General features: G+C 36.2%; 1 pseudogene; it reads left to right on the forward strand.

The window, feature by feature from the left end:
- Positions 1-14,350: 14,350 nt before the first annotated feature.
- LOC127218036 (serine/arginine-rich splicing factor 5-like) lies at positions 14,351-15,115 on the forward strand (annotated as a pseudogene).
- The last annotated feature ends 332 nt before the right edge of the window (positions 15,116-15,447 follow it).

The following is a 15,447-nucleotide window of genomic DNA, read 5'->3' on the forward strand; positions in this document are numbered from 1 at the left end:
GTGCTCCTTGGGCCTTATTCAATAGTCACGTATTCTCAGTATTTTAATTAACTAAGAGTCCCTAGATTAATGATTAGCACTTCAAAAAGTCTGAGAGCTGCATTTTCCTATGGGTATAAACATAAAGATTTAGAAAGTAGTTTGACTACCTGTCCATCATTAGTAGTAAAGCTCCCCTTGGGGACTGTGACTTCCCCAGTCATAAGCTTTAAATAAGATATATAGCATTGGATATGTACTCCCTCCCTGAAAGAGTCCTCAAGTATAATCATAATGCATTTGGTTACTCCCAACTTATTTATGTCACGTTTACATCAGTGGACATATTTTGCCTGGTAGGTTAATATTGTAGCACACAGCGTCCAGAATTTGGTAGTACTACTAATATGAATGACTTTTTTCTCTTAGCAGCTTGCATACCATCTATATAGCACAATAAAATTTTGTGGCATCTTCAGCAAGTGAATTTTGGTATGAAGTTCACAAAGAGCAGTAACAATGGCATGCATTGTTTGGGAGTTTCTGGGGTACTCAACAACGTTATGGAGGTATGCTACTTCTGGCACTGGGAGTTTTTCTAATTAACCTACTGCTTTGGGGAGCAGTATTATCTACCAATACATGGTACCTCCATTCAAATGCCATTAAACATATGCAGTTTTAAAAATTACAATACAAAGTACTAGATTGATATAAGGCTATTGCATACACTTTAATTTGTAGTCTCACTGTGGAAGAAAAGGACATGCCCTCAAGTTAGGGGTACTCTTTAGCAGGGGAAAGAAGATACAAGAATGACAATATTATAAGCAAAATGTCTCAAACCTCTAACCTTCTTTCCTCCTAAAGTGCTTCAATAAAGGAACCTGAGAAAGCACATCATATCATAGATTCAAAAGCAGAAAAATATAAATGGTTGAGGCACAATGACTCCATAGGTTACATGACTAAACATGTACAAATTAGTTTTTAAACAAGTGAGAATAATAAATTTTCAATAACATTGCATGATATTTAAAGAATGGAATAAAAGCATAATAGTTAACATTACTTTTCTTGAAACTTTTGTCATTCATAAAATATATATGGGAAAGCAAAGTCACTTACAAATTCATTTCTTGATAACTTTAACTATTACATATATATTGTTTTATATTTGTGACATATGTAACCAGACCCTTGAAATAAATGGTTCAATGTTAACCATACTTAAAAAGGTCAATGTTCAAATTATTCATCTCAGGTAATCACCTTAGGATGTCTGTCAATCTTTCCTGGCCATGGAACACTGGGAGACAGACTCTGGCCAGTAGAGAAAGAAATAGATCAATATTTTTTTTCTTTTGACAACACATCCCCCACCCTGAACTTTTGCCTTTTGCCACTTGCTCCCTACTCCACATCTAGACTGATATCCTGAACCATTCTCAGTTAAGGATACAGTTGTTCAAAGGATCAAGGAAACTATTCAAGCCTTTCATCAAAAAACAATAAATCATCCACATGTCAGAGGACAGAGCAAATTAGAAACCTCAGAATCAAAAGAATGATCCTATCCTTTCCCCTGCATTCAGCTCAGAATGATACCATGCATCTGTTTTTACATGTTACTGAGACAGTGCCAAGACTTTGTCAAAACATGGTTCTTATTCCTATACAATGAAAAATAGATTTTTTTCTAGCTATTTCCCAGATACTGTATGCTGTAAGGATATGTTATTCTCCACACCTCCCAGCATATCCCATCTACCAATTATTCTTCAGATTCAAGAAGGTGTCAACAGTTTATTTTAAGAATATTTGAGCATTACAGTAGCCTTATCTGACAGGGAAATCTCAAGAAAAGATCTTCAAATAAAGAAAGTCAATTTTTGTTTATACCCCATATTATTATTATTATTACTATTATTATTGTATTACTAAAGTTAATTCTGAACCCCAGTCCCAATTTTTCCCTAAAACACAAGAAACCATGGATCTTCAAACTATATACAACATGAGAAAAAATGGATACTTTCCACATATGCTAAGATATGAAGATTAAAACAGCAAGATGGAGTCACAAAAAATGCATTTAATTTTTACACATTTTAAAGTACTTGTAATGAAAGCATTGATTGATTACCATTTTTATACCAAATATGAATTAAATGAGCAAACACAGTCCAATTTTTCTTGGAAAGCTGGGAGGAAAAAGAACAATTCCTCATTCATTTCAGTTTGATTTTGCCTGACTAGTATGCATAACTATAGTAACTGTTTCATAATATGAGTTCTTATCATTATTGTGAAAGCCAACTGTAACTACAGAGTTAATAAATATTTACAAATGTGTTCCAATTTAATTTTTTACCTTACCTTAACATTTAAACTTAAAATTATGCCGTGTCCCTGAAATTACACAAAATTCTACAGTAAAAAGCTTCTGTAGGTTCTAAAGTTATTTTATTGGCTCCACAAAAGAATATAGGAAAATGATTTTTCTATTCCAAGCATTGAAAACTATCAAGAAATTTATATTAAAATTCGGTCATCCAATGGAGAGCTAATGACATGTAAGAGTGGTCACTTACCTTGCCTTAAGTTATGTTGAAAATAGTATGCTTTTCTGTGTTGTTTTCAGAGTTCTGAACTCAAAAGTGATGGGAATAAGAGTGATGACAGAGATTGCCAAAATCCAGTGTTCAGATAAATCTCTCAAAACCATACTCTAAACAAGGCAACATCACTATTGAAGGCAGTTGAGAATTCCTTAATGTTATGCAGGCACAGTCTGAAATAATGAATTTTATCTATAAGAAACCCAAGAACTTCAGGAGCAGAAATTTGGTAGTATAGGAAAATATACCAGAAAGTCTACCATGTGCTCAACATTGATCACATCATCTTTGAGTTACTGAGGAGATCAAAAGATCATACTGAAACTACAAAGAATTAAAGGTCAAAAAGTTTGTTATTAAAGTCTAAGACATGTTTATATATCTCTAGTGAAGTATTCTTAGTAAGAATTTTAAGATAGTCCAAGCCTGGGTTGAAACCAGGGTTGGTGATATTGTTATGGTTATACCATATTTCAGGGCCCTATGCAACATATCCCACTGTTACTGAAGTTGCAAGATAACTGTTTACATTCTAGTTGCACAGTGTAGTCAACTTTACAAGTTATGGAAGTCTAATACTGACCACCAGGGAACAGAGTGCACTATCGTTTTTATGTTTGGCAAACAACCTGAAGAATTTCTTCCTTTTTGCTACCCTCCCTTCCTTTGTTCCTTCTTTTATTTTTTATTTCCTTCATCAGTCTGTTCATTTCTATTTCCCTTCTTGTCATTCTCTTTTGTTAAAAGGTTTTATTTTTATTTTGAAACATATGTAAGTGCATATGTATGTGTATATATGTTTGAGTATGTGCACTTGAGTATAGCCCCCACGGAGTCCAGAAGAGAGTGTAGGGCCCCCAGGAGCTGGAGTTACAGACAGTTATGAGCCACCTGAGGTGTGTGTTGTGAACAAAATTCCAGTCCTCTGCAATAGTAATATGCTCTCTTAGCCCTGAAGGCAACTCTCCTGCCTCTCATCCACATTTTTCTCATATTACCGTTTCTAAATTACATTCTCCCCTTAATGAACTGTTTAAGTAGCTTCAAAATACAACTTTTCAGAATTATGAAATTAGGTGTTCTCTGCAGAGATGTAGCAGGCAGAGGAGATGCAGGTCTGGCATTCCCAATTAATATGGCTTGATGAAGCAAAATCCAGGTGATCCAATATTCAAAACATCTGGGCAGAGGCTGCCTTGCAGATTACAAAAACAAGGATTAGATCAGGTTTCTGTGTTTTGTCATAATCCCCATGGTATAAACTGCATCCCCAAACAGTCAGGAGAAAATCATGCCCACATTCCCAAATATTGTCTATAAATGTTTGTTTTAATTTAAGTGGGGTTGGTTATAAATGGTTAAAGATTACACTCAATTATTGAAGTTTAATAAGGATCAGGAGAAACAAATAGGCCGAATAGATGTTTATTCAGGGAGAAATAACTTACAACATAGACTGATGAACACTAGCAGGTTTCTGGTCCCAAGGATGCCTCCAGAAGCTCTCCTGTCCCCATGCTGCAAGCAAGAGAGCTCCTGAAGTCACCTCCCCAGACTTCGTTTCCCCAGGTAATGTCTGCCCTTGTATCCCCCACCCCCAATGGGCATGGTCAGTGCCACAGTTGTGGACAACTTGAATATCTCACTACAGTCAATCTCCTTCTAAAGAAAAAAGAGAGAAATGATATAGGAATGAATATTTTTCACTGGATGGATTTTCATTTATTGATACAAATTTAATGTCAGTTTTGTGATATGTATATTTCTCCTCTTGTTTAGGTATTATGTTTGCATAGCTTATTTAAAAATATAATGTACAAGGTTACCTCCTACTTTCTCTTCTAACAGTTTCATTGTGGATGGATTGATGTTGAGGTCTTTGATCCATATGGACTTGAGTTTTGTGCATGGTGAGAGACATGGGTCTATCTGCAGTCTTCTAAACAATCTCATTCAATTGTGCCAGCACCATTTGTTGAAGATGCTGTCCTCGCCCCATTGTATAATTTTAGCTGTTTTGTCGAAAAGCAGGTATTCATAGGTGTGTGGGTTAATATCAGGATTTTTCAATTCGATTCCATTGGTCTACCTGTCTATTTTTGTGGCAATACCAGGCTGTTTTCAGAACTATAGCTCTGTAGTAGAGTTTAAAGTCAGGAATAGTGATGCCTCCTGAAGTTCTTTTATTGTATAGGGTTGTTTTGGCTATCCTGGGTCTTTGTTTTTCCATATAAAGTTGATTATTATCCTTTCAAGGTCAGTAAAGAATTGTAGTGGGATTTTAATGGGGATTGCATTGAATCTGTAGATTGCTTTTGTCAAGATTGCCATTTTTAATATGTTTATCCTACCTATCCAAGAGCATGGGAAATCTTTCCATTTTCTGGTATCTTCTTTAATTTCTTTCTTTAGAGCCACAATATTCTTATTATATAGGTCTTTTACTTGTTTGGTAAGCGTAATCACTGAGTTGAACAAGAACCCAGATGCAGATGGAGAGGACAAGACCAGGCTGCAGAAATACATAGAGACAGCTTACCTGAACAAGGAGGAGCTAACGGCCCCCTGACGAAATCTGGGAAACCAGCATGGGACTGACTCAGCCCTCCCTAAATATGGGTCTCAGCCAGAAGTACTGAGCAGTCTAAGGGACATCAGACAGTGGGTCCAGCATGTATCCCTGGTGCACAAAAGGACCTTGCGCACACATCCCCCATGGAGGGATAACTGTCTTAACCTAGAGACAGGACAGAAGCCCTAGTCCCTACTTCACATGACCTGTCAGATCTACATGACCCCAACTGGATGGCATTCCCCTACATATGGAATTGGGGTGGGGGGATGGGAGGGGAGGGTGGTTAGAGTGCATGTGAGAGGGCAGAGAGTGTAAAAGGGAGGGAGGGAGGGACATAGGGAGGAAGAGACGGAGAGGCAACTGGGATGACATGTAAAATAATAAATTAAAAAAAAATGCTTTGACTCCAAAATTTATGTTCAAGGACAAGTTATTGGGGAAAAGGATTCTTATTTGTGTTTCCATAGAAAATGAAAAGTTGTGTATTCCTTCCAGACTAATGTGGTGATCCTACATTCAAAACAGCTGGACAAAACAGCCCTAGAGACTACAGCCAGGATATCTGAATCTTCTTCAAATCCCCCCAAGACAGCGCCCCCTACCAGCAGGAAGTAGTTTGGAAAGAACCCCGCACAAATTCCCAAATATTGTGTATAAATGTTTGTTTTCATTTAATTGGACTTTGTTATATAAAATTAAATAAAAAATATATTATAATTTAAAAAAACTTTAAGAGTCTAACAGATTGTTAGAATGTGGATTGACTATTGGATAATAATGCCTTTGATTTCAAAGTGAAAAAGAGAAAATATATCATACGGTATATTTTCAGAGTAATACATTTTTGAGAGAAAATCATGCTTAAAGAGAAGCTGGTTAATAGAGTATATCTGATACAAGTTTTACTGGGACCTAACAAATCTGGAAGAAAGAAAATGCCATGCCCAAAATTCTTTACGTTTCTAAGCAGGGGAAATGAAACATCAAATCGCATGCCCTCTTGACTTTCTCCTTCATTTAAAGTATAAAAAATAAACCTTAAAGTCCCTATGAAGTGGCCATGTGGCAGAGGTTCTCTAAAACATTGAGATTTAATCATAGGTAACAGAATGCTTTTCTTCACCTCACAGCTTGCTACCACATCAAGAGGTCTCCTATGTAATAACAGAGGATTAAAATAGACAGAACTGAACATCTCACAAAAAGCATATATATACATATATGTAAACAGTTTCAGTATCCATCATTTTTCACCACCCTAAACACAGCCAGACTCCTAGTTTAAAAAAAATAACATAAAATATCACACTAAGCATATAATTAAATTATTTCCTTGTGAGTACTACAGTGATTTCACAAAACATTACAGTTTGTGAAAAACAAAAACAAACAAACAAAAAAAGAAGAACAAGCATTAGTTGTATATTCAGTTATAGAAAATAATTTAGAATTATCAGCCATTCCAACAACTTAATATACATATGATTAATATGTTAAAAATATAATGGAAAAAGTAAAAAGCAAACATGGATGATGAAGGCACATAGATGAAATAAAATCAAGCTAAGACCTAAAATACTAAAAAAAAATTATATCCACGATCATAAAATTCTATATGAAACAAAAATACTTTTTCACAGAAGGATATAGATAATCTGTAGCCAAGAATTGTTCCTTGCAAGGAATGTTAGATGTACTCCTTCAGAGAGAAGTAAAAAAAGTAAATCAGAAACTCAAGGTCTTAAAAGAGAAAGGAAAATATCACAAAATGAATGAGGGTTTTAAAACAGCTCCATTGCTCCATTTTATATTTGTGAGTGATTTACCAGATAATTTATTAAAAATAAGAGCACTAATATATTCAGCACTTAAAGCTTATCAACTTGGGAAATGTATGATGGCATTATGGGAAAAAAGAAAGAAATACCGAGAATATCCTGCTATAAGATTCTTGCCAGAAAAAAAAACAAACAAATAAAAAAAAAAAAAAACATGAAGTGGTAGAGCATTAACTGATCATAATCTTAAACTCAGATTTAGAGCAAGCCTTAATGGACTTGACGTTAGCCCTTCAGGTCTCTCTCTCTCTCTCTCTCTCTCTCTCTCTCTCTCTCTCTCTCTGTCTCTGTCTCTGTCTCTCTTACACACACACACACACACACACACACACACACACTTACTATTATGGGGCCTCAACAGGTTGTATTTGATTTATCAATGTAGGTGTGTGTGTGTGGGTGGGTGGGTATGTGTAAAAACAATTAAAGCCAAATAGGCCATAATTTTAAAATACTAAATTTTATAACTGTTATTCTCAAAGGTGTGGGGAATAAAATTATACCATATTAATATTAGTAAGGAATAAAAGTTAATACAAAATAAAAGCAGTGGCAAAATGTACAGATTTGATATTAAGGATTTTTTTCCTTTTTTTATTTGAATTTGAAACAAGGTTGTTTTACATATCATTCCCAATTCCCTCACCCTCCCATCCTCCCCTATTACATCCTCCAAACCCCAGCCCATCACCTTTCAGCTCCCTAGAGAGGGTGAGTCCTTCCATGGGGAATCTTCAAAGTCTGTCATATCATTTGTGGCAGGGGCTAGGCCCTCCCCCATGTCTCTAGGCTGAGAAATTATCCCTGTCTGTGGGAAGGGCTCACAAAGTCCATTCTTATACTAGGGATAAATACTGATACATTACTAGAGGCCCCACAGAGTGCCCAGTCCTCCTAACTAACACCCACATTTAGAAGGTCTGGGTTAGTCCTATCCTGGTTTCCCAGCTGTTAGACTGGGGTGCATGAGCTCCCCCTTGTTCAGGTCAGCTGATTCTGTGGGTTTGTCCAGCCTAGTCTTGATCTCTTTGTTCATCACTCCTACATCTCTGCAACTGGGTTCCAGGAGTACAGCTAGTGTTTAGCTGTGGGTGTCTGCTTCTGCTTCCATCAGCTACTAGATGAAGGCTCTGGGATAATCAATATCTTAACCACTGATTCATCTGTCTAGTACCAAAACTGGTTAAATTTAAAAAATAAGAAATGGTACATCATTTGAAGATAAAGGAAAACAAAGCTGATGGAACAATATTTACTTCAAGACAAAGCAGAATTCACATCAAAGAAAAATTTCAGGGCTGATGGGGTAAACATAATAGTCAAAATCATTACTTCCTTGAAGGATATGCTTAGTATATATACATTGAAATGTACAGGGTTAAAATGAATCAGATAAAGCAACTTCTGGTCAAAAATGTGCACTCATATCATTAAATACTTTATCACCTGTGTGAAGACATAATGGATACAAAGGTTAAAGAATCAGAAAGGAAATAGTTGAACAGAAAATCACCATAAACTAAATGAAATTTTATAAAATATTTATCATGAAAAAATAAAAAAAAGACATTTTCAAGCTTACATGGAGTAGAATATATGTCAACAAAGAGAGGCCAAATTCTGTGCATTTCACAAACACTGAAAAAATTGAAGGGATAGAAATTATACAAAGTATGCTATGAAGACATAAGAGTAAGTAAAAATGATGCACTTTCATAGCACAAGGATATCTGTTCAACTATGTTCATAGCAGCATTATTTGTAATAGCCAGAACCTGGAATCAACCTAGATGCCCCTCAACTGAGGAATGGGTACAGAAAATGTGTTATATTTACCACAATAGAGTATTACTCAGTGGAAATAAAACAAAACAAACAAACAATGACATCTTGAAATTTGCAGGTAAACTGATAGAGCTAGAAGAAACCATTCTGAGTGAGGTAACCCAGTACTGAGTGAGGTAACCCAGAAAGAGAAAGGCAAATATGGTATGTACTCACTCATATATAGATTTTAGAACTAGAAAAAAGGACAACCAGCCTACAATCCACACTACCAGAAAAGCTATGAAACAAGGTGAACCCCAAGAGAGGCATATATGGACCACCAAGAAGGGAAAAGGGAAAGATCTCTTGAGTAAATTGTTAGTTTGGGGGATAGGAGAGGGAGAGATGAGAAAGATGAAGGAAGAAAGGGAGGGGGAAAGAGAACATGAAGGAACAGGAAGTTAGAGTTGGGGAAAGAACAGAGAAGAAAAGAAAGGAAAGAGATGCCTTAGTAGAGGGATCCATTATGGGCTTAACAAGAAATCTGGAACTAGGGAAATCTCCAGAGATCAATAAGGATGACCCCAACTAACAATCTAAGCAATAGTGGAGAGGCTACCTTAAATGCCCTTCCATGATAATGAGATAAATGACTACTTTATATGCAACCCTAGAGCCCTCATCCAGTAGCTGATGGAAGCAGGAGAGATTTACATCTAAGCACTGAGCAGAATCCAGTGGTAGAGAGGGAGGAGTGATAAGCAACTGGGTTAAGCCATGCTGGGGAAACCTACAGAAACAGCTGACCTGTGCAAGTGGGAGCTCAAGAACTCCAGACTGACAGTTGGGTAACCAGCATAGGACCGAACCAGGCTCCCTGAATGTGAGTATCAGTTAGGAGGGGCATCTGACAATGAAACGAGTATTTATCTCTAGTGAATGAACAGGCTTTTTGGAGCCCATTCACTACAGAAGGATACTCTCTCAGCCTAGTTATATGAAGGAGGTCCTGGGTCTTGTGCCAAATGATGTGACCGATAGATCCCTTCTGGGAGGCCTCATCCCTGAGGAGAGGATGGGGGTGTCGAGTGTGGATATGGTGGGTGGGTTGTGAGGACATTAGTAAAATGGAACTGTGATCTGGGATTGGTATGTAAAATAAGATTGTTTAAATTTAAATTTAAAAATTAACAAAGAAGACACACTCTCATGTCTCTAGAGTTCCTAGAAGGAGCATATCCAGCCTGTTGTGCACATAGCACACACGGTTCTATTTGCTGCATTCTGATCATTGATTGGCAATCATCCCATGCAGGTTGTGCCTTTTTTCCGTTTTCTTTAATAAAAATCCATTAGATTTGGTTTGAGGTTTTGCTTAGTATCCAAAGGTTGGACAACATTGGAACAAGTCAGACCATAGCTTCAATATCCTTGGACTTGCTTTGGCAGTACACCCCCGCCACCTGCTGGCCCAACATCGTCATTGCAATTTAAAGTTAAGACCATAAAAGGTAGGGACAACTTTCTGAGGACTTGATTGGAGGTAAATTACCAGATATTTTTGCATTTTAAGATAGTAAATAAATAAATAATTTTTATACAAAATTTTAACTATTGTTACAACAATGTCTGATACTATTATCATACAGAAATTTAAAAATATTTTTGTCTCTACTATGGATGGAATTTTAGAAGTGGTAAATGACCTACTTGGGATGCATTCACTCTTAGCCATAGTTGCTAATAGCTTGATAATACATATAATATCCTTAAAGAAATGTTTGGATAATAGAGATAAGGATGAGAAACTTATAGATATAATATAGAATTTACAGGCTTGTAATGATAACTTAGCGAAAAGGATTTGTACAATTGAAAATGACAATCATAATTTGACAGAATTCACAAAATGGAACATTGTAATAGACTCTCAACAGAAAAATTAATTCCATGTTTTAGAGTAATGATAAGCTTGCAGACAGAGAGAGCATTTTTTTGGAAGGCATTTTGCATGCCATACAAATAATCTCTATGGATGAGAATATTAAATCTCTGAAAACTTATGTAAATGATGAGAACAAGAAATTGACTTCTGGAATGAAATCATTGGACGTTTCTACAGTTCATATTGTGAATAGATTACAGTCCATAAATAACTTTTTTAAAACGGATATACTAAGAGTTAAGGTAAAAACTAATCAATAAATAAACAAATAAATAAGGATTTAACATCACCTGTACCTTTCAGAGTCAAGAGATAACTTACCAAAATTTGTATCACACAAAATTTGTATCCACAACTGCAGTGGACGTGATATTGGAAGGAGAAGGGCAAGGCCTTTGAACATCAAGGCAGAATCAAAGGTTATGGAGCTTCCTAAGATCATATTCTTGGTGAGAGCCATTATGCTGATGTGCATCCTCAAGCTACATACAATGAATACATCTTGTCCTTACAACAGCTTTGAACAAGATTCAAAAACCAGGGAAAATAATTGAGTCATATATTAAGATTATACAAGGCTCGAGAGAACCCTTTAGTGACTTTTTGCAAAGATTGACTAAAGCTGTACAAATAGCAGTAGCTAGACTATTACTAATTGAATCTCTAGCTTTTGAAAATGCTAATTTAAAACTCAAAAGGTACTTTGACCCTTAATATCAGATCAGCACTAATGGATGAATGGATCCTGTAGAAAGCCAGTGTTGACTCTTTTAACTATAACCCTGAAGTGATCTCCAAAGTTATGAGGAGACATCAAAATACCAAATGCTTTAATTGTGGTAGAATAGGCCATCTGAGAAGAAACTGTAGACAAAGCATTCCTAGAAATAATGCTTCTTCCAGTAAGCATTCCTAGAAATAATGCTTCTTCCAGTAATAACCCAAGTACAAGGCTACAAACTTCTGGATTATGTAGAAGACTTTGAAATGGCTAACATTGGACCAATGGATGTAGATCGACAAGAGACAAACAAGGCAACCCTTTACTATTGGGAAACTCCTTGGGGAGGGGCTCTTGAAGGCCCCCATGTTAAAATTGATTCAGTCATTTCCAGTCACTTTGGAGGACAATCCTCCCCAGAATATTTAGGAAATCCAGAGTCTACTGTAAAAAAAAAAAAAAAAAAAAACAAACAAACAAACAAACAAAAAAAAAACTATACCACTCTGGATGGTAAAAGAGCTTTGGAATCTGAGTCAGGAATTCAAGGAGGAAACAGAAAACTTATAATTTAGCAGACTTCTATAAATGACCAAAGACCAAAAGTAAGAGTACCAATAAATTATGTTATATTTGAAGGATTACTGTACACAGGTACATACATCACCAAAAATCTAGGTATCCAAGTGGGCCTATTAAGGAGGTAGATATTCTGTTCTTATGGATTAGAACACCAACCAATGATAACTATTCAGGTTTTCAATGGACAATTGCTTGAGTTTGGAAAAGGATGATTTGGTAATTACACATTTGCTAGAAGTTATGGCCATCATGGACATACCTGCACAAATAAAGACAGACAATGCTCTACCATATGTCTGTATGAAAATGAAACAATTTTTGCTTATTATAACTTAAAACATATTATAGGTATATTACAAAATCCTACAGGACAGGTGGTTATAGAAAGATAAAATCTAATTCTAAATAATATGCTAAATAAACAGAAAGTTATGATAAAGAACCCCAGAAATAGATTGCACAGTGCTTTATTAACTTTGAGTTTTCTGAATACTAATGAGAAAGGAACAATAGCTACAGAGTGACATTGGATAAGAGAAACAAACTATGGAATTAAATCAGCCAGTTTAACAAAAATGTCTTGACCTCTGAATGGAAACCAGGATTTTTGTTACACATATCCCCCAAAATTTAGGGAGATATGTGGTAATATCTTTGTAAGGAGTAAGGTTTTTCCGCCGCCATAGGTCTTGTCCCGCCGCCGCGCCAGCCCCAAATAATGCACAGAGACTCTGTATTTGATATAATGCTGTTGGCCAGTTACTTGTTTATTATTGGCTAGCTCTGTCTTAATTATTAACCCATTTCTGTTAATCTACCTATTTCCACGTGGTCTCATCTTACAGGGGAATGGAGCAGGCATCTTGTCTCCCCAGTCTCTCCATCTTGACTCCTCCTTACTCCTTCTTCTTTCCTCTGTGTCTCCTAGTCCCTCCTCTCTTGCTTTCCTATCGGCCAACAGTGTTTTATTCATTAACCAGTATGAGAAACATATTTACAGAATGACATCTCCCATCCTATCTTGCTTGTACAAATAAAACATGTCTGAAGGTCAGAGAATGGAGATTGCAACTAGCTATCCATAGATAGATGTCTGGCGATGTATACAGACAGACGGGAAGTAAGCTTGCTGGGTGGAAACCGGATATAAGCAGGGAGAACACAGGAACTAGCTCTCATGTCTGCTGAAATGTAAAGGTGGTAAGGTGTGGCTGTGGCTTGCTTCTTTTCTCTGATCTTTCAACATTTCCCTCTATATCTGACTCTGGCTTTTTATTATCTACACCAATTAAGAGCTCAATTTAAGTGGTACTGTTGATATAAATAATCCTAGAGGCACTCATAAGAATATTTATCTTATTAATTATATTTATAGGCAGAATTAGTGTCACAAACCCTGAATACTAGCACTTGGTTGGGTGCTATATGTAGATCTAGAATCTAAACCTGTCTTAATCAATTTTTTTTTTTACTCAGGAATCAGCCTATGTCATACAGTGAGCCTATCTCAAAACTGAAAAAATTAAGACAGTCAAATGTTTATAACAGAAAAAGATTTTAACACATTCAAATAACCCAAGAAACTAAATAATAGTTACTATATTAAACATTAAGAAAGAAAATAAATGGAAAATGGATGTTATCCAATGGTATAGAACACTAGTGAAAGCCAGTTACTTGAAAATCTGTAAGATACCAACTGCAAATAAAAGAAGCAGGAACCAGATACTAAGAAAATAAAGTACATAAAACAAACAGATATGGAAGATATTAAATACTAATAAGGAAATACTATAAATATTACCAACACATCAAGATAATGAATGATAAACAAAAAGTTCAGTTAATAAACTCAAAGTAAATTTAGAATTTGATAATTAACATCTTTTATTCCCTAAGAGGTGAACCGATAAATGTGATGTCCAGCAATATCACAGAAAAGGAGAAAACAGACATTATACATCTCATGAAGGAAGTAAATAATGTCATGTGTATGGTACAATTACCAACAGACAAAGAAACTTTTAAACAAATAAGATTTTCCTTATAAAAGATGAGACTAGCTAATGACAATTATAAGAAAATTACTAGTGTATATAGTCTACAAAGTTTATAATATATATGTTTATGCATTGTGCCTGTAAGTTTGAAAACAAAGCAAAATTATCAGTTTAAAAACTACATGTCAAGGTCAATTGTGGAGAGATGTAGAGGTGTTGAGTTGGGTCTGTAGGGAGGCAGCCAGCTCTGTCGCAGACTATGGACTGCTCTGGGTCTCAGTCACCAGAGACCCTGTCTGGTAGGAAACGCTAGTCTGGCATCATGAGTGGCTGTCGAGTGTTCATCAGGAGAGTAAATCCAGCAGCAAGGGAGAAAGATGTAGAAAGATTCTTCAAGGGTTATGGATGGATCAGAGATATTGATCTGAAAAGAGGTTTTGGGTTTTGGAATTTGAGGACCCAAGGGATTCAGACAATGCTGTTAATGAACTTGATGGAAAAGAACTTTGTGTGAAAGGGTTACTATTGAACACACTCGGTCTTGGTCTTGAGGTGGCAGGGAAGAGGACGATATTCTGACCGATTTAGTAGTCGCAGACCACGAAATGATAGACGAAATGCCCCACCTGTAAGAACAGAAAATCGACTTATAGTTGAGAATTTATCTTCAAGCGTCAGCTGGCAGGATCTCAAAGATTTCATGAGGCAAGCTGGGGAAGTAACCTTTGGGGATGCATACCAACCTAAACTAAATGAAGGGGTAATTGAGTTTGCCTTTTATGGTGACTTAAAGAATGCTATTGAAAATCTTTCTGGAAAGGAAATTAATGGGAGAAAAATCAAATTAATTGAAGGCAGCAAAATGTGCAGCAGGTCACGATCTCGGACCAGGAGTTCCTCTAGGTCCCGTAGCCGATCTCCTTCACATAGGAGCAAGTCTTATAGCCGTTCAAGAAGCCAGAGCCCGAGCAGGAGCAAGTCCCATTCTGGTAGTAGGTCTCCTGTGCCTGAGAAAAGCCAGAGATGTGGTTCTTCAATTAGATCTAAGTTTCCAGCATCCTTGGATCGCCAGAGGTCCCGATCTTGACAGTGGCAACTAAACTGTACATAATTTGCCCTGGGGACCTTTTCCTGGGGACCTTTTTTTTTTTTTTTTTTTTTTTTTTAAGCAAAACAAAAAAAAATATTCTCAAAAAACCATACTTGCTAAAACTTCTGGTAAGTATGTGCTTTTCTGTGGGGTGGGGTTTGGAGGGGGGTCACGCTGGATTCTTTGTAGATGTGGACCACCAAGGGGTTGTTGAAAACTAATTGTATTAAATGTCTTTTGATAATCCTTCTGCTCACACTTTTGTGACTGTCTGAAGTACATAGTTTGTGTATATTGACAGAGCTCTTTTATAACTAAAGCATTTAATT

This window comes from Phodopus roborovskii, unplaced genomic scaffold, assembly GCF_943737965.1.
Source record: "Phodopus roborovskii unplaced genomic scaffold, PHOROB, whole genome shotgun sequence".
In the NCBI taxonomy this organism is placed as follows: Eukaryota; Metazoa; Chordata; class Mammalia; order Rodentia; family Cricetidae; genus Phodopus; species Phodopus roborovskii.